Here is a 21,455-nt window from a genome sequence, read left to right as displayed (position 1 = left end):
TCTGTACCATGATCCAGTCTTGAAGAGTCTGGTTCCAAGCAATGTGGTTGGACTACTTGAGCTCCAGCTCCAACACCTGCAAACATATTAAAATATGGTTGAATCCTATAACATTTTGGTATTATTTGTTATCATCAAAACTAAAAAAAAATACAGTCCAACATAGTGTTATGTTTTTTTTTTTTTTTTTTGTAATTGTCATATAAAAAAAACTATAATACCAAACACGGCATAATATTCATTATCTTTTTTATTTAAATACTTTAAAATTTTATTTTTTAAATAAGACCTCACAACTTATAATCTTCTGTATCATCTTATAAAATATATTATCTTATAAAATAGGAGTTTATAAAATGTTTTAAATAATTCTAGACAGACACCCTTCATAAGATTTTATTTAATTTGATCAAATAATTAAATTTAGTGAAATGTCGCAACACGTAAAATGTAATAAGATTTTTCTAAATTTGATCAAATATTTATTTTTAAGGAAATGTCACAACACAAAAATATATTAAAAAACTACGTAAAAATCGGTTAATTAATATTATTTTTTGTATAGATTTTCATATGGTTATTTGATTTTAATGGGCACGCGAATCCCAAACCTAAAATCCAACACATCCCATTCACTCCATCAGCCAACATACGCCACTAGATCCAGCCGCAAAATTCATCATATCTCTTCTATCTTCGCTCGTCGCTTTATCGTTCACAAAATTTATTATCTCCAACCCTTTTATACTTGGCCGATGGTGAGGTTAGGGGTGAGCTTTCAGTCGGTTCGTTTATCGACATAATCAATTTTTTCCATACAACCGAACCACATTAAAATCGGTTAATTCGGTGGGTAACATCATCCCAAATTCTCATAATTCCAAGTAGTCCAACTTGCATGTAGATTCACTCAATTAAAATTGTGATATTATTTGACGAATAAACCGATAATTAAGGTTATTTATATGATATTTGTGTTTTTGTTGCTAAATTGTTGAATCTGTGCAGTTTGTTCTTATGTAGTGAAAACTTTCCTACACTGATCGACCAAAACAAGCTTGAACAGAATCTTTGTTTTCCCTCCTATGTGAAAAATCAGAATAATGTACCAAGTTCTATGTTGATTGCTAACAATGGGCGGCCACTTTAGTTCTCGAAGAACACGTGTACTAACAGAGAAGAGACCATTTGTGCCTAATCTTTCACGGGATATATGTGCTGGATAGCAATAAATTATAAAAAAATTAAAGTTTCCATTAATTACTTTCATTCTAAATCTGCATCTGAAAGCTCAGATGGTGTTAAGTCTCTCTGATTTGTTAACAGATGAAGTGAAGCAAATGAACACAGCGGCATGTGAGAGTGAAGGTCTCCACATTCCCACAAACCATTGAACCGAGATGAGGTGAAAGTCACCTCCAACTACCAACGCTTTTTCGGACAAGTTTGTTGCATAAGACTCGTACAATGTGCTTTAACTAGCTAACAGTGATTTGCAGACTACTGCTTTATCACTAGGATTTATCTAATGCACACTGAATAGTAGCGGTCGCGAATTCTCACGGCATTAAAAAAAATGATTTGAAAGTCTAGGAATTTTAGGAGAATCAAGGGAATGACACTAAAACATTCTCTTAGAAGGCCTCTCTTTGCGGTGAATAAAGGACGGATCTCTTGTAAGATTTAATGCAATTTATCGACGACCTTCCTGTAAAAATTGCCGAGGGCTAAGATATCCACATGGGGAGGTCGGGTTAACGGTGTTTGTTAGAGTTTTTCTTTAAAAAAAACCATGTTTCTATACATTTATAAACATGATAAACAATATGCGGAAGTAGATCGAGTGTTAACTCCGGCCATCGAATGATTTGTAATTTTTCTGTCTTCCTCCGATTGAAGCCTTCTAAGCTCTCAACACTTTCTGTAGATGGTTTATTTTTATTCTTATGAGGTGTGTGCTTAGGGACCAAAATCACGGGTATTTATAGTCCTCTCATACCATCAATGAGTGATTGCGGGAGATTTTTTTCAAAAGAAAAAGCGCATGCGCGTCTCAATTTTCTAAAGTTGAGGCGACATACGCATATTTTGTTAAAAGTTGTAGGCAATTGCCGTCGTCATTTCCTACACGTTTATTCTTCTTCTGATATGAGCCATTTTTTCTTACATTCTCTCACTTGGCTCATATATATCATTTACCATAGAAGAAAATAAAACACATAAATCATGGCGATATGTCCTCTAAAAGCGAGTATTATCTTCTATGTAGTACAATGCATTATGTATATCAAATCTGTATAACTTTATGAATAAACCGAATCAATGAATGCGTACACAATAAATATGAGAAAATATCACATCATAGTTTTATTAATTTGTTTTTACAACAAAATTACATAAAAGAACCAAGTCTTATTCTTTCTGTATGATCCTTAAATTTCAATGGTGGCATGTCTTTATTCAAAAGATCTGCAATCATCAATTCAGTGCTAATGTGCTTGATAATTAATTTCTTATCCTTTTTCGGGAGCATGTTTGGATTTAATGGGCCTAATTTTAAGCTTGTTGAGCTTAAAACCCTTTTAACACGTTCTCGCATAGCTAAATACTTAATGTCGATGTGCTTGCTTCGACTACTATTTTTGTTGCTTTTAGCAATAAAAACAGCAGCTGAATTGTCACAATATATTCTTAATGGCCTTAATATAGAATCCATAATTTTAAGCCTCTAAATGAAACTCTTCAACCATACACCATATGAGGTTGCCTCAAAACAAGCTACGAACTCAGCTTCCATAGTGGAAGTAACAGTCAATATTTGCTTTGCACTTATCCAAGATACAGATCCACCAGCTAGCATGAAAATATATCATGAAGTGGATTTTCTTGAATCAATGCAGCCAACGTATTCTGAATCAGAGTAGTCAATTACTTTCAAATTCTCAGTTCGTCTGAATATAAGTATATAATCTTTGGTCCCTTGAAGGTACATCATCACTTTTTTTGCAGCTTTCTAATGGTCTAAACCTGGATTACTCTGATATCTTTCTAACATCCCAACAACAAATGCAATGTCAGCTCTAGTGCAAACTTGAGCATACATCAAGCTTCCGACAGCAGAAGCATAAGGAATGTTTTTCATTTGCTCCCGCTCTAGATCATTCTTTGGGCATTGGCTTAAATTGAACTTATCTCCTTTCACAATAGGAGCTATACTTGGTGAACAATTTTTCACCTGATATCTCTCTAAAACTTTGTTGATATAGGTTTCTTCAGACAGACCTAAAATACCTCTAATTCGGTATCTAAGTATCTCAATTCCAATTACATAAGATGCATTCCCCATATCCTTCTATCAAAGATTTTAGAAATAAATTATTTCACCTCATACAACAAACATTTGTCATTGGTTACAAATAATATATCATCCACATATAGAATAAGAAAACAAATCTTACTCCCACTTATCTTCTGGTATATACATTGATCCATGATGTTCTCTATGAATCCGAATAAAGAGATAACATCATGAAATTTTAAATACAATTGACAGGAAGCTTGTTTCAATCCATATGTAGATTTCTTAAGCTTACATACCAAGTGCTCACCATTACTAGAGAAGAATCATTCAGGTTGTTTTATATAAACCTCTTATTCTAGTTCTTCGTTGAGAAAATCTGTTTTCACATCCATTTGTTGTAAATCTAAGTCAAAATGTGCAACTAATGCTAGAATGATACGGAGAGAATCTTTCTTAGATACATGAGAAAAAATCTCCTTGTAATAGATTCCTTTCTGATGAGTGAATCATTTAGCTACGAGTCTTGATTAATATATTTCAATGTTGCCTAATGTGTCTTGCTTTGTTTTGAAGACCCATTTACATCCAATGGATTTTACACCATCAGAGAACTGAACAAGATGCCAGACTCCATTAAATGTCATAGAATTCATCTCTTCTTTCATCGCAATAAACCATAATTTTGACTCATCACAACTCATGGCTTGTAAAAACGTTTCAGGATCATTTTTGGCTCCAATGTTCAAATCTGATTCTTGTAAATACACAACATAATCACTAGATAGAGCTGATCTTCTTATTCCAGTAAATATTCTTAGATTGTTTGGTTGATCAACAATTTTTTGTTGTTCTTCGTTAACAACTTGACCTACTGGATTTTCATTAGCGATTTGTGGAACTTCAGTAATCAGTTGCCTAACACCCGTTTGGTCTTGAGGGGTGTGAATAACAACCAATCTATCATTTGAAAAAGAGGGTTGTGAATTAATGTGATCTTTCTCAAGAACTATGTCATTTGAATTATCACTCCCACTAATCAAATCATTCTCAAGAAATTTTGCATTTCTTGATTCCACAATTCTAGTGTTGTGAAATGAACAATAGAATTTGTACTCTTTGGATTTTTCTGCATATCCAATGAAATATCCACTTATAGTTCTTGGGTTCAGTTTTTTTTCATGTGGGTTGTAAACTCCCCAAACGCGTATATGTTGCAAACTCGGTTTCCAACCTTTAAATAATTCACATGGCGTCTTTGGACAGCCTTAGTTGGAACTCGGTTTATTATATACACAACTGTCTTAAGAGCTTCAGCCCACAAGGATTTAAGAAGTTTGGAGCTACTAAACATGCTACTCACCATGTCCAATAATGTTCGGTTTCTCCTCTCAGCTACGCCACATTGGTCCAGAGAACCAGACATAGTATACTGGCCAACAATCCCATGTTCCTGGAGAAACTTCACAAACGGATCAGGTGCATATCCATTCACATTGTATCTACCTTAATATTCTCCACCTCTATCGGTTCTCACGATCTTAATCTGTTTTTCACATTACTTCTGTAACGTCTACTAATTTTAAAAGTGCAGAAATATATATTTTTTTAAAGCTCTCATTTTTGAAATAGCATTTAAATATTTTGCATGCGTATAACCATACTGAAAAATATGGCATTCAAAAATAATCGTAAATATTTGACAGTATAAATAGTGCAGTTTAAAATAACTAAACTCATCCCAAAATCATAAGTAAACATGAACCAATCAAAATCTTAAAATCATCAACGTAGGAAAATATTCATCTCCACTTAATCTCATAAATTATAATGCGAAAAATATGCGGTCCTCGGGTTGTGTTACCGCACCAGGTCTGCCTACTCAGAGTTCGGCACCTCCAGTCCCCTCATCATTAATCTCACCTGCATCACACTTGCTTAGTGAGTCTAAAGACTAAACACACCTGCACCGTTAATAGCAAATACATATACATAGCACACAGCAATGAAAAATACCATACTCAACATACCTTTCGTGAACTTTAAAAACGTAAAATAAACGTGTCGTGTAAAATCATGACGTGTCAAAACAGCTCATCGTTAATCATCATTCATCATTCATCGTTTATCTTATCGTTATTCAATTCATCATTCATCATTTATCATTCATCATTCATCATTTATTATTGGTGAATTCAGTTCATTAGAGGTGACTACCGTACATCATCATCATTTACGATGGATCCATCATATATAGAACCGTGGTACCCAGCGGCTGTCGGACATCAGTGACATGATCATCCATCCACTGTGCCTAGGCCTCATCATCAGCATTTACATATACGTATTAAACATTTACATATACTTCGATAGCCACGACTAATTCTCATCATTCAAACATTACTATTTTCACCACTTATAAAAATCATGCACCAATGCAATTTTCATTAATTCCAAACATGCGACGTATATCTTCATAAAATCTTAAAATCATGATTGTGATGCATAAACATTTAAAATATCATAAATTTGTTCTCAGGGCGCTTCCATGACAAAAATCTCAACCCGGGTGCAAAATGACCATTTTGCCCTTAGAAACCCAAAAATTTCCGTTTTGCCCCTAGACGTAAAATTTCACGTTTTTGACATTTTCTTAATTCCATTTACTCTAACATGTCCCAACTAATTATTTAAGCCTACATGAATTTTTTCATATTTTTATTTGGCTTAAATCGATGACTTTTAAATTAATATTTAAATATAACATATTAATGCGTTTTAATCCCGAATTGAACCAAACATTAGCATAAAATTTTCAAATTAAAAACTTAGACTTCTAATAATTATTTGAGTTTAAAAATAATTTTTCATAATTTTATTAATATTAAATCTAGGTGTTTCAATTAATTCTTTAATTAACATTTCGTACGGCGATTAAATCCCGGATAAATCCAAAACTCATTATTTTGATCCGAAACTTACCAAACTCTTAAAAATTTCCCAAAACATATTTAAAAGCATCCCTAGTCGTAAACTCGAGCCAAATTCAAAACTTAACCGATTCGTTTTAAAACTTGGACCGGGGTCCCTGTTTTAACCCGAATCAAACCGAAAGTTAACCAAAACTTTCCCTGACACCAAGCAATGTTTATACCGATTCTAGCCAAAATCGGACGTGTCCAGCACCTAGCCAGCTATTTTGGAACCAAGACTGAACTCAAGAGGCACCACTTGAACCATCTTAGAAGACCCTACTGCCCCCAAGCAACTAGCCACACCATTACAGCCGAAACCCCTCAACAAACCAACCGATTCACCCCCAGCCTATCCCTTCGATCGCCTACTGAACCAAGACCAGCAGCTCATGGCCCTCTCCCAGCCCCGTCACTGGCCCAAGTGGGTAAGATTCTTGGCCAAGATCGAGCCATGTACGGCTGCAACACCCATAGCCTTCACACTAGCCAAACTCGAGCACTTCCTTGACAACAACTCACGGCCTACAATCGATCTCCCCAAGTCTCGACTCCCACCTGATTTTTCCTTAAGCAATGACGTTTAACAGCCCCTTACGACTCTATCTCGGCAGCCCCTTGCACCTTGGTAATCAAAAACGTGAGTTTGCAATCATATAAAAGCATAACCTTTAAGCAAATCGTGCACAACAATTAAAAACATGCAAGAACTGAATTCTTCGACTAAGGCACACACAGCAGCTGATATATCGCGTGAATAATGCAAAAATAATGATACATGGCGTGCCTGGTAATTAATTCGCAAGAAAACTGAAGAACGAGCATCGGAAATCAAGCCGAGGAATTTTTCTTGAAGGAGAAATGAGCTTGGCCGATGGATGGATGCCATGGAGGTTCTGAAACCGAAGATAATGAATTGCGAATGGGGTGTCGGCTGTTGGGGAGGGTAATAATGGGTATAGGGTCAATTAGGAATCATTTAAATAGTTAACAATTAGGTTAATGGGCTCTTATTTTAAATTAAAAGGAATTAAAAGAGTTTAAGCCCAATAAAGTTAAAAATAGGTTCATTAAATCCAAACACACTTTCGAAAAAATATTTCGTGGTGGAAAGTTTTTGAAAATATTAGCTGAACCCTCGAAAAGTCTCTCGATTCGATAAAATTTGTGCACCGTTAAAAATTAAAATCATGCGGGTAAAAATACCCAATAAATCCAAATTCTTGAAAAATACATTTAAAACATCTTATATTAATTAATAAAAATTAATCGTGTAATAAAAATAATTTTCTTGAAAATTTTCCGGTCTCCACTCCTCGCTCGAGCGCGAAATGCAACTTAAAAATCTTTAATGCACTGAAACTTTAAAATTTCATGAAATAAATTTTATTATGCAATAATTATATATAAAATGCATAAAAATAATTAAACACAATTTAATGAAATAAATAAGCATTTAATATTTTAAAACAATTTAATAAAATACCCAAGAAATTTAATAACTTGTAAGCACGTGGTTCAGGTGGACCTTCAAATTTTCGGGACGTTATAATCTACCCCCTTAAATTGAATTTTTTTCCCCGAAATTCGCTTATCCTTGACAAACAAAAAGTTTAAACTCTTAATGATAGTATCCCAATAATTCCACGCTTCCGTTGCGCTATTATGATAAAATAAGTGTTGAGTTGTCCTTAGGCACCCTCAATCTTAATTAAATTTTCCTACCAAAATCCTTGTTTGCAAATCGCAACTTAAAACGACTTATGGTGACTTAGTTCTATTTACTATGTCCTCGAATTACTGACTTTCTCGCAATTTCTCATACTAGAAATGGATACCCCAACTTATCGCACTTTACTTTTCTTATACAACACCCATAATGTCAAGCGTTCTATTACATTAGCATTTAGGCAGTTCAACTTAGAAAACCTTAACCTCAAAATTTAATGACCGACTGCTATCATCGGTGATACACTTAAAAGTTAAACCTTATCTTAACCCCATAACAAAATTAGCATAAGATCATTGAATCGAATATTTATCTTACGGCACAAAACTTACGTAACTTAACTATTTACAAATATACCCAAAATTTAAAATTGTTGCAAATCTTAAATTTGAGTAACATTAATCCATAAAACCCAAGATAGGCAATATCAATCTCCTACCTTAATAATAAAACCATTCTAGTATCAATTGTATTCTTAAACTATTTCTTTCCCTATTACAATATAGTTGAGGCCTAAGACCCTTGAACTTTCCTCATTGGAACGAATATCGCATTCTTACGTATTCTTAATGCTTAATTAATCATAGCAGTATAAAACTTAATAAGTTATCCCATGGTAGCCTTAGGCTAACTCTAATAAATCAATTTCGCTTATAGCCCATAGAGTTCTAGAATCCCCATATCACGATTTTAGATTTCTTACTCGATAAAAATCTTAACATTCGTTCCTTGTTAACCTATGCTGAACACAACTATATTTTTTTTATTTCACCTAAAATTTTTGTATGAACACCTATCTCATAAACTTAAAAATTCAAGCTTACGCAACACAAGTAGTATTAGATAATATAATCCCAACATACATATCCGATTAGTCACAAGTTTCTTAACGACTTTCAAAATTCCTTAAGACAATGTGTCTACATCACCTCTTACATTCGTCTAACAGGTATCATAGCCATCGGTCATAACAAAAATAATTTTAACTCTGACACAAGTATAATATTAACTCTTAAGGTCATGATTAAAACTTATGCTACATCAAACTTAAATTCCCAAAAATTTGCTAACTCCATGTCTATCCTTATAACTTAGCTAACCGATCAACTTTACCTTAAATTGTCATCATTTTAAATTCTTAATTTGCTACAACATTAATTCACTCGCGCTTAAATTTACAAGCCCAATATTGATTCATACTACAATGTCCTTGTTTACCATTTCTTATAACATTATAACCCAGATATCTAAGGGTTCTAAATATCCTTCAAGCCTAAATCACCGAAAGTTCCTATCATTTAAATCCTTCAATTCTCACTTACTGCTAAACTAGTCCCTCAAATTTCTTAAAATTGCAACATTAATTCTTAATTTCCTCAAACATTAACCAATTTGTCCTTAATTTCGAAAATTCCGCAATTACTCATAAGTTCTTGGCGTTCCTAATTCCATTTTATAGGTTTCTCGTAACTTAAAGTTCAATAATTTTAAGTTTATTAAACCCAAAATCAGTTCTCATAACCTCGAAAAGTACTGATTTAACCCAAGTGTTCCTCAAAAGTTCGAATTTAGTCCTAAATTTATTTCAGAATTTGCAATTTGGCCCTTAAAGTTCTCGAAAATTACATTTTTTTGGCCCTACAACTATTCGAAATTTGCATTTTTTCACTTAGGTCCTCAATTATTGGTTATTACAATTAGGTCCTTAAAATCTCAATCCATGCAATTCAATCATTAGGTCCCACTAGGTAGAGTATGTATCATAAATAAATTCTATGTTTTTATATTTTCAAAAATCGTCGTAGTCTTCGAATCATTATTCCTTACATGGAGTCCTCAAAAATTAATTCAACTAGTGTAATGCCCGAATTTTTTTAAAAAAAAATTTTGAAAAAAAAATATTGTTCATCGGGTTACTATTCAAGCGCTGCGGCGCTAGAAAGTGGCGCCTAGGCGCTAATAGTTCGGGATTTTTGGCGCTGAGGCGCTAGAAAGTGGCGCTGCGGCGCTAACAGATGCGAAAATTGATTTTTTAAGCACACTTTGACTTCAACCATTCATCCTCCAATCATTTCTCCTCCTCCACGCAAATCCATTTCTACATTTCTTCTTTAATTTAAGGGAGATTTGTTCAAGAAAATTATGAAATGAAGATAGATTTTTGATCCTCTCATCACGGGCTTCACAAGGATGTGAGTTTTTCCGATATTTATTCAAGTTTGGAAATGGGTTGAAGTTTAGAATTGATATTTGAGATATTAAGATGTTGAATATGTTGTATTTGAGTTGGTTTGAATTTAAAATGGATATGAACATGGTTTCTTGTTTCTGTGCAAGATCAGTTTTTATACCTTCTGTATTTCGAGTATATGGGACAGTTGTGTTTGGATTTTGGAGTTATGATCTTCATCAAACTTGTAGAAATCGAGTTATCTTCGATTTGGTTCAAGAATCACTCAGTTCCATGAAGAAATGAAAGAGATATGCTATATTTACTAAACCTGGTCTAGAATCCCGAGTTTGTGTACATGCCTTCTGTTTATTCGAATTCTGGGATTTATTGGGTGGGAATCTGGATTTGATGTTCAAATGAAAGTTATAGAACATTGTCTTGTCTTCGAAATGATATAAAATGGGCTTGATTCCATTGAGTATTGAGGGACTTATGCTCCAAATACTAAACTATGCAAGATTTGTACTAATGCAGAATTTCGAAAAATAATGTTGAATGTTTCAAATTATGAACGACTCAGTAAATGACTTTATTTGACAAGAGTTTGTGAAGAAGAATTGCTGGGCATTGAGTTTTCTTGCATATCCAATTTACAGATCTTGATTTGAAGCAGTATCGAATTAATGATGAGTTTTGTACGAAAATTGCTCTGTGTTGATAAATAATCCGAGTTCTTGATTTATGTATTGAAGATTCGGTTGAAGTATTGACTTGGGTTGGCTCAAGATTATTTACTTTAAGTTGGTTGATAACGAATCGAGTAGACTGCGAGGGTTCAAGACTTCTCAACCATATATTTCGATCTTCTTTTGGTAATATTTGAAAGGTATGTTACGGTCGATAACATACGAGGTAAAAGTATCATTTTTTTATTTTTAAATTGAAAATTCGATGGCTTGATGAATTACTTGTGATTTGTTGATGAATGATCTTTTGAGATGAGCTTATTATGATATTGACTTGATGAGATTGAAATGCATCATTGCATTGCATATTGAGCCACTTTTCGATTCAGATTTGATATGGCGGAGGTAGCCTTGACTTATTGATTTGTTGGATGTATGGGGCTATAGTTGAGTTGGCATAGTGTATGCGGAGGTCGCTGCTATGGCCTGAACACTCTCTAGAGGCGCACCATAGTCCTTGGATTGTAGAACACAGCAACCCACCCCGAGAAGATGAGTCGGTGGATGTTGCTGGGGGATTCTCTTTCTTTGGGTAATCTATGACCAGATAATTCACTTGATCTTGAGATTTATTGATAGCCCACAGCTTCTGATCATACATTGCATTATATTGCATATTTATGAATTTAAATAAATTATTTGTCATTTTAAATTATCATATGTTATTGATTGTATCATACTGGGTTTATACTCACCGGCACGTCGGCTACCTCTTGTTTTCATGTGCTTGACGGTAGGTGAGGCGAGGCTTGGGATGCCAGAGTCCAGCTCCAGGCGAGGAGATACGAGTTAGAGTGGGATTCTCGGGTCTTAGGAGCTATTTGATGATGTTTGGATTATTTTGGCTCACAAGTTTATTTTGGCATGTTGAAAATTATATTTCAAACATTTGAGACATTTAAATTATTTTGACGATATTTATGTGGATTTGTGAACCATCAATTATGTATTTTACTCAATCATTTGGTCTGTTATATTAATAATTATTAATATTAGATGTCGGACCCGGGGCCCCACATTAGGTGGTATCAGAGCGTAAGATATTTGGGAACAGGGTAGATCGAGACAGTTCGAATTGCTTGATCATGTGATAGATTTGCTAGCATTTTCATTATGCTATAATGTGAAATACATGATTATAATTGAGATATTATATGGTTGAGACATATTCGAGATTTTTGAGATTTATTGAGTCTCGAGAGCCAGAGATGATTGATATAAGATTGAGATGATTATGATATTGTGATTTTATATGTGTTTGATCTATTGTATATCAGACATGGCTACTCGAGGTAGAGGTCGTGGTAGACCTAGACCGAGCATACCAGTGGCACAAGATCAAGGCAGTGCTACTCATACTCAGATATATATAACTCCGACTCCGATGGAGATACTGTTAGCCAGATTTCAGTCTTTGCACTCACCGATGTTGAAGGGTACCGAGAATGCATTAGAGTGTGAGAACTGGTTGGAGAATATAGATCAATTATTTGAATCTCTTGAGTATCCAGATTATCGTAGAATCAAGTTAGTTGTTCATCCGTTATTAGATGTTGCTAAGAGTTGGTGGATCATGACCAAGAAAGCTTTAGAGGGTCGAGGTACGATTGTTACCTGGGATATTTTTAAATCTGAATTTTATCAGCGTTTCTTTCCTACCTCTTACAGGAAATATAGGGGAGCCGAGTTTGCAAATTTAAAGCAGGGAAAATCTGAATATTGAGGACTATGTTGCTGAGTTCTCGAATTTACTGAGATTTGCTCCTCATGTAGCATCCGATGAAGAAGCTAAGGCCGATCATTTCATAAATGGTCTTAATCCTGATATATTTACCCTAGTTAATACTGAAAGGCCTAACACTTTTGCTGAGGCTCTTGATCGAGCCAAGGGAGCTGAAACTGGAATCATTAGGCAGAGAGGTTCTCAATATTTGCAACGACCCCAACAGCCACAGTTCCGACAGCAGTTCAGACAGGGTAATACTGGCGGTAACAGTGGCAACATAAGAGAGCAGTTCAAGGCTAGAGTCAAACAATTGAAGAGGCATGGCAGTAATTTTTCGAGTTCTAGTGGATCGAGACAAGTCTGGTTCAGTTCAGAGCACTGGTTATTCAGGCCCGACTTGTGGTCAGTGCGGTGGTAGACATTATACCGATCAGTGTAGAGGAGTTTCGGGAGCTTGCCATTTGTGTAACCACGTGGGACACTATGCTCGAGTGTGTCCTAATCGTGGCAGTGATATATCTCAGAGTGGGGGATCATCGAGACATACACCTCACCAGAATCTCCAGACTCCTACAGTTCATTCCTATCAGCAGTCAAATCGGTAAGATAAAAACAAACAGAGTGGTAGCCACAAGGGGAGGACAACCACCTAGACAGCAGGCCCGAGATTTTGCACTCACTGAGGATGAGGCACATAATGCTCTAGATAATGTCATTGCAGGTAATTGTTTTCTCTCTGGTTATCCTGCTTATGTTTTGATGGATACTGGTGCGTCACATACTTTCATATCTGAGCACTTTGTCTCCTTGCATTCATTGCATTCTATGCCATTATCATCTACATTATCTATTTCTATTCCACTGGGCAAAGTGATGAGGTCAGCTGAAATGATAAGTGGTTGTGAATTTCGTTATGAGGATAATGTCATTGAGCTTGATTGTATTGTATTGGAGATGTCTGATTTTGACTGCGTAGTTGGTATTGACATGTTGACAAGATACAGGGCTACTGTAGATTGTTTTCAGAAGATTGTTAAGTTTAGGCCTGATATGACAGATCACTGGACGTTCTATGGTAAGGGTTCTCGAGCTAAGATTCCTTTGATATCAGTTTTGTCCATGACTCGTTTGTTGCAGAAAGGAGCAGAATGTTTCTTGGTGTATGCAATTGATATTTCAAGGTCAGTACCTAAATTGGCAGATATTCCAATTGTTAATGAATTTTTAGATGTACTTTCAGATGAGATTCCAGGATTTCCTCCAGTTCGAGAGATTGAGTTCAACATTGAGTTGATGCCAGTTACACAGCCTATTTCTAGAGCTCATTATAGGATGTCGCCAATTGAACTGAAGGAACTAAAGGAACAACTTGAGGATCTATTGGCTAAAGGATATATAAGACCAAGTGTTTCACCTTGGGGTGCTCCGGTTTTATTCGTGAAGAAGAAAGATGGGTCTATGAGGCTTTGTGTCGATTATAGACAGTTGAATAAAGCCACAGTAAAGAATAAGTATCCTTTGCCAAGGATTGATGATCTCTTTGACCAGTTGCAGGGTTCTTCAGTATATTCTAAGATTGATTTAAGATCTGGATATCATCAGTTAAGAGTTAGAGAGGCAGATGTGCCTAAGACTGCTTTTCGTACTAGGTATGGACATTTTGAATTTTTGGTTATGCCTTTTGGGTTGACCAATGCACCTGCGGTATTTATGGATTTGATGAACCGTGTGTTTCAAATGTATATAGATCAATTTGTTGTGATCTTCATTGATGATATTCTTATTTATTCAAAATCTGAATATGAGCATGCCGAGCACTTGAGAGCTGTTTTGCAAATTTTGAGAACTGAAAAGTTGTATGCTAAATTATCCAAATGCGAGTTTTGGTTGGATAGAGTGGTTTTCCTTGGACATGTGAGTTCAAGTGCTGGTATATTAGTTGATCCGAGTAAAGTTGAGGCAGTCATCAATTGGTGTAGACCGACATCAGTTCCTGAGGTACGTAGTTTTATGGGTTTGGCAGGCTATTATCGCAGATTTATTGAAGGATTCTCACAGATTGCGAGGCCAATTACCCAGATGACACAAAAGAATGTACCATTTATTTGGTCACCGGCATGTGAGGCTAGTTTTGTTGAACTTAAGCAGAGATTGACTAGTGCTCCAGTTCTGACTATCCCATCAGGTGTAGGAGGATTTACAGTGCACACTGATGCTTCACATCAAGGATTGGGTTGTGTATTAATGCAGCATGGCCGTATGGTTTCCTATGCTTCACGACAGTTGAAGCCACATGAGTCTAAATACCCAGTCCATGACTTGGAACTAGCAGCAGTGGTTTTTGCCTTAAAGATTTGGCATCACTACTTGTATGGTGAGAAATTTGAGATATTCACTGATCATAAGAGTTTGAAATACCTCTTTTCACAAGCGGAGCTGAACATGAGACAGAGGCGTTGGTTAGATTTGTTGAAAGACTATGATTGCGAAATAAAATATTATCCAGGCAAGTCTAATGCAGCAGTCGATGCTTTGAGCAAAAAAGTATGCAATATGTCCTTGATAACTAGCAGTGTATCTGATTTAGTAGAAGAATGTTGTCTTTCTGGTTTGGATTTTGTGTTAGATACTCAACCTGTAAGAGTACTTATGATTCAGGCAGAGCCAGAGTTGTTTGTAAAAATTAAAGAGGACCCAAAGGTTAGATCAAAGCATTTAGAAATCAGTTGAACTCGTCATATCAGGACATCGATCAGAATTTCAGGTCAATAATGAGAGAATTTTGTTTGTGAATGACCGTATTGTAGTTCCTAATATTTCAGAGTTGAGGATACAGATTTTGAGTGATGCTCATTGCAGTAAGTTCAGTGTACACCCTGGAAGTAAAAATATGTACCATGACCTGAAGAAACAATTTTGGTAGAAAAGAATGAAATCTGACATAGCAGAATTTGTATCTCGTTGTTTGAATTGTCAACAAGTGAAAGCAGAAAGGAAGCGACCAGGAGGTCTTTTGCATAGCCTTAAGGTTCCAGAATGGAAGTAGGACCATATCACCATGGACTTTGTCACGAAATTGCCGAGGTCATCCAGGGGTTGCGATTCAATTTGGGTTATCGTTGATAGATTAACCAAGTCTTCATGTTTCATTCCTTATCAGATGACATATAGGCATGATCAGATGGCCAAATTGTGCATCAGAGAAGTTTTGAGATTGCATGGTGTGCCTAAGTCCATTGTATCAGATCGTGATCCCAGATTTTCTTCTCATTTTTGGCAGAGTTTACAAGAGGCCCTTGGTACTCGTTTGCATTTGAGTACAACATATCATCCTCAGACAGACGGATAGTCAGAACGTACTATTCAGACATTAGAGGATATGCTGAGAGCTGTAGTGATGGATTTTGGTATTGGTTGGCAAGATTCGTTACCACTTGTCGAGTTTTCTTATAACAACAGTTATCAAGTGAGCATTGGAATGTCACCATTTGAAGCACTATATGGCAGGAAGTGTTGATCTCCTCTGTATTGGGACGATTTATATGAAGCACCAATTGTAGAACCTTATATGATAAGAGATATGACAGAGAAGGTGAAATTGATTCAGAGTCGTATGCGAGCTGCTCAGGATAGGCATGATAAGTATGCGAACATCAGGAGACGACCTGTTGATTTTTGAGAAATGTGACAGAGTTTTTCTGAAAATATCTCCTTTCCGTGGTACAGTTAGATTTGGAAAGAAGGGTAAATTATCACCTAGATTCATAGGTCCGTATGAGATTTTGGAACGTGTTGGTGATTTGGCTTATAGATTAGCTCTTCCCCCTGTATTATCAGGTGTTCATAATGTTATTCATGTGTCCATGTTGAGGAAATATCATCCAGATCCTTCTCATGTACTTCCACAAGATGAGGTTGAGTTAGATCAGAATTTGAGCTACATTGAGAGACCGATTCAGATTCTAGACAGAAAAGATAAGCAACTCAGAAATAAATTGATACCATTGATTAAAGTACAGTGGAACAGACATGGTGTCGAGGAGGCAACTTGGGAATTAGAAGACAACATGAGACGTAAATATCCAGAGTTATTCAAATGAAGTATGCTTCTATTCTCGGTTTTATTTTCAGTATTGATCATTACATGTTAGACTTGAAATTGATGATTTGATTTCGAGGACAAAATCTATTTTTAGAGGAGAGGAATTGTAATGCCCGAATTTTTTAAAAAAAATTTGAAAAAGAAGTTACTGTTCATCGGGTTACTATTCAAGCGCTGCAGCGCTAGAAAGTGGCGCTGCGGCGCTAACATATGCGAAAATTGATTTTTTAAGCACACTTTGACTTCCACCATTCATCCTCCAATCATTTCTCCTCCTCCACGTAAATCCTCCTCCACCTCCTCTCCATTTCAACATTTCTTCTTCAATTTAAGGGAGATTTGTTCAAGAAAATTATGAAATGAAGGTAGATTTGTGATCCTCTCATCACGGGCTTCACAAGGATGCAAGTTTTCCGATTTTTATTCAAGTTTGGAAATGGGTTGAAGTTTAGAATTGATATTTGAGTTGATATTTGAGATATTATGATGTTGAAGATGTTGTATTTGAGTTGGTTTGAATTTAAAATGGATATGAGCATGGTTTCTTGTTTCTGTGCAAGATCAGTTTTTATACCTTCTGTATTTCGAGTATATGGGACAGTTGTGTTTGGATTTTGGAGTTATGATCTTCATCAAACTTGTAGAAATCAAGTTAGCTTCGATTTGGTTCAAGAATCACTCAGTTCCATGAAGAAATGAAAGAGATATGCTATATTTACTAAACCTGGTCTAGAATCCCGAGTTTGTGTACATGCCTTCTGTTTATTTGAATTCTGGGATTTATTGGTTGGGAATCTGAATTTGATGATCAAATGAAAGTTATAGAACATTGTCTTGTCTTCGAAATGATATAAAATGGGCTTGATTCCATTGAGTATTGAGGGATTTATGCTCCAAATACTAAACTATGCCAGATTTGTACTGATGCAGAATTTCAAAAAATAATGTTGAATGTTTCAGATTATGAACGACTGAGTAAATGACTTTATTTGACAAAAGTTTGTGAAGAAGAATTGCTGGACATTGATTTTCTTGCATATCCAATTTACAGATCTTGATTTGAAGCAGTATCGAATTAATTATGAGTTTTGTACGAAAATTGCTCTGTGTTGATAAATAATCCGAGTTCTTAATTTATGTATTGAAGATTCGGTTGAAGTATTGACTTGGGTTGGCTCAAGATTATTTACTTTAAGTTGGTTGGTAACGAATCGAGTAGATTGCGAGGGTTCAAGACTTCTCAACCATATATTTCGATCTTCTTTTGGTAATATTTGAAAGGTATGTTACGGTCGATAACATACGAGGTAAAAGTATCATTTTTTTATTTTTAAATTGAAAATTCGATGGCTTGATGAATTACTTGTGATTTGTTGATGAATGATATTTTGAGATGAGCTTATTATGATATTGACTTGATGAGATTGAAATGCATCATTGCATTGCATATTGAGCCACTTTTCGATTCAGATTTGATATGGCGGAGGTCGCCTTGACTTATTGATTTGTTGGACGTATGGGGCTATAGTTGAGTTGGCATAGTGTATGCGGAGGTCGCTGCTATGGCCTGAACACTCTCTATAGACGCACCATAGTCCTGGGATTGTAGAACACAGCAACCCACCCCGAGCGGATGAGTCGGTGGATGTTGCTGGGGGATTCTCTTTCCTTGGGTAATCTATGACCAGATGATTCACTTGATCTTGAGATTTATTGATAGCCCACAGCTTCTGATCATACATTGCATTATATTGCATATTTATGTATTTAAATAAATTATTTGTCATTTTAAATTATCATATGTTATTGATTGTATCATACTGGGTTTATACTCACCGGCACGTCGGCTACCTCTTGTTTTCATGTGCTTGACGGTAGGTGAGGCGAGGCTTGGGATGCCAGAGTCCAGCTCCAGGCGAGGAGATACGAGTTAAAGTGGGATTCTCGGGTCTTAGGAGCTATTTGATGATGTTTGGATTACTTTGGCTCACAAGTTTATTTTGGCATGTTGAAAATTATATTTCGAACATTTGAGACATTTAAATTATTTTGACGATATTTATGTGGATTTGTGAACCACAAATTATGTATTACTCAATCATTTGGTCTGTTATATTAATAATTATTAATATTAGATGTCGGACCCGGGACCCCACAACTAGTAAACACGAATCATCAATATTTTCTTAAAAAACCCTACCTTCCCCAAAAATATTCATAATCTTCAAGATTAACTTATGATCCAAAAAGTAGAACATCAGTAATATTAACCAAAAATCAATATAGACAATTCATTTCCAACCTTTCCTAATGTTCAAAAGCAAAATTTTTATTCATGTCCAATTCTACCACAAGCCAGCATGCATGAAAATCATATGATTTCTCAACTCATGTCATAAAATGCATAAAAATTTTGAAATATCTAATCTCAAAACATAACGATAGATAAACATGTACTGTAAAGCATATATCATGTAAACATGCAGGTGATAACATTAAAAACATTTAAATCATAAATGCTTACAGATTTGAGGCTTGAAAACTGAGCTGCAGAAGCTGGCGGTGGCACAACCCTATACAAGAACCTTGCTCTGATATCAACTGTAATGTCTACTAATTTTAAAAGTGCAGAAATATATATATATTTTTTTAAAGCTCCCATTTTCGAAATAACATTTAAATATTTTGCATGCATATAACCCTACTGAAAAATATGGCATTAAAAAATAATCGTAAATATTTAACAGTAGAAATAGTACAGTTTAAAATAACTAAACTCATCCCAAAACATGAACCAATCAAAATCTTAAAATCATCAACGTAGGAAAATATTCATCTCCACTCAATCTCATAAATTATAATGCGGAAAATATGCGGTCCTCGGGTCGTGTCACCGCACCAGGTCTGCCAACTCAGAGTTCAGCACATCTAGTCCCCTCATCATTAAGCTCACCTGCATCACACACGCCTAGTGAGTTTAAAGACTCAACACACCTGCACCGTTAATAGCAAATACATATACATAGCACACAGCAATAAAAAATACCATACTCAACATACGTTTCATGAACTTTAAAAACGTAACATAAATGTGTCGTGTAAAATCATGACGTGTCAAAACAGCTCATCGTTAATCATCATTCATCATTCATCATTCATCATTCATCTTATCGTTCTTCATTCATCATTTATCATTCATCATTCATCATTTATCATTGGTGAATTCAGTTCATTAGAGGTGACTATCGTACATCATCATCATTTACGATGGATCCATCATATATAGAACCGCGGTACCCAGCAGCTGTCGGACATCAGTGACAGGATCATCCATCCACTGTGCCTAGGCCTCATCATCAGCATTTACATATACGTCTTAAACATTTACATATACTTCGATAGCCACGACTAATTTCCATCATTCAAACATTACCATTTTCATCACTTATAAAAATCATGCACCAATGCAATTTTTCTTAATTCAAAGCATGCGACGTATATCTTCATAAAATCTTAAAATCGTGATCGTGATGCATAAACATTTAAAATATCATAAATTTGTGCTCAGGGCGCTTCCATGACCAAAATCTCAACCCGGGTGCAAAATGACCATTTTGCCCTTGGAAACCCAAAAATTTCCGTTTTGCCCTTAGACGTAAAATTTCATGTTTTTGACATTTTCTTAATTCCATTGACTCTAACATGTCCCAACTAATTATTTAAGCATACATGAATTTTTCCATATTTTATTTGGCTTAAATCGATGAGTTTTAAATTAATCTTTAAATATAACATATTAATGCATTTTAATCTCGAATTGAACCAAATATTAGCATAAAATTTCCAAATTAAAACTTAGACTTCTAATAATTATTTGAGTTTAAATATAATTTTTCATAATTTTATTAATCTTAAATCTAGGTGTTTCAATTAATTCTTTAATTAACATTTCTTACGGCGATTAAATCCTGGATAAATCCAAAACTCATTATTTTGATCCGAAACTTACCAAACTCTTAAAAATTTCCCAAAACATATTTAAAAGCATCTCTAGTCGTAAACTCGAGCCAAATTCAAAACTTAACCGATTCGTTTTAAAACTTGGACAATGGTCCCTGTTTTAACCCGAATCGAACCGAAACTTAACCAAAACTTTCCCTGACACCAAGCAATGTTTATACCGATTCTAGCCAAAAGCGGACGTGTCCAGCACCTAACCAACTATTTTGGAACCAAGAACTCAAGAGGCACCACTTGTGAACCATCTTAGAAGACCCTACTGCCCCCAAGCAACTAGCCACACCATTACAGCCGAAACCCCTCAACAAACCAACCGATCAACCCCCAGCCTATCCCTTCGATCGCCTACTGAACCAAGGCCAGCAGCTCATGGCCCTCTCCCAGCCCCGTCACTAGCCCAAGTGGGTCAGATTCTTGGCAGAGATCGAGCCATGTACGGCTGCAACACCCATAGCCTTCACACTAGCCAAACTCGAGCACTTCCTTGACAACAACTCACGGCCTACAATCGATCTCCCCAAGTCTCGACTCCCACCTGATTTTTCCTTAAGCAATGACGTTTAACAGCCCCTTAGGACTCTATCTCGGCAGCCCCTTGCACCTTGGTAATCAAAAACGTGAGTTTGCAATCATATAAAAGCATAACCTTTATGCAAATCGTGCACAACAATTAAAAACATGCAAGAACT

The 21,455-nt window shown here is 35.5% G+C and overlaps 2 long non-coding RNA genes across 2 annotated transcripts; one reads left to right on the top strand and one right to left on the bottom strand.

Annotated features, from left to right (window-relative positions):
* Window positions 1–5,037: 5,037 nt before the first annotated feature.
* Window positions 5,038–20,507, bottom strand: LOC142550880 (uncharacterized). The gene is made up of 2 exons (XR_012821441.1): window positions 19,271–20,507; window positions 5,038–5,221 (listed from the first exon to the last, which is right to left on the bottom strand). It is a non-coding gene; the product is annotated as an uncharacterized LOC142550880 (long non-coding RNA).
* LOC142550879 (uncharacterized) lies at window positions 10,120–11,808 on the top strand. Its single transcript, XR_012821440.1, has 3 exons — window positions 10,120–10,191; window positions 10,925–11,058; window positions 11,656–11,808. It is a non-coding gene; the product is annotated as an uncharacterized LOC142550879 (long non-coding RNA).
* Window positions 20,508–21,455: the final 948 nt, after the last annotated feature.

This window comes from Primulina tabacum, chromosome 7, assembly GCF_025594145.1.
Source record: "Primulina tabacum isolate GXHZ01 chromosome 7, ASM2559414v2, whole genome shotgun sequence".
NCBI classification, from domain to species: Eukaryota; Viridiplantae; Streptophyta; class Magnoliopsida; order Lamiales; family Gesneriaceae; genus Primulina; species Primulina tabacum.
The sequence above is the reverse complement of the archived record's forward strand: the minus strand, read 5'-3'. Positions and strand labels throughout refer to the sequence as shown.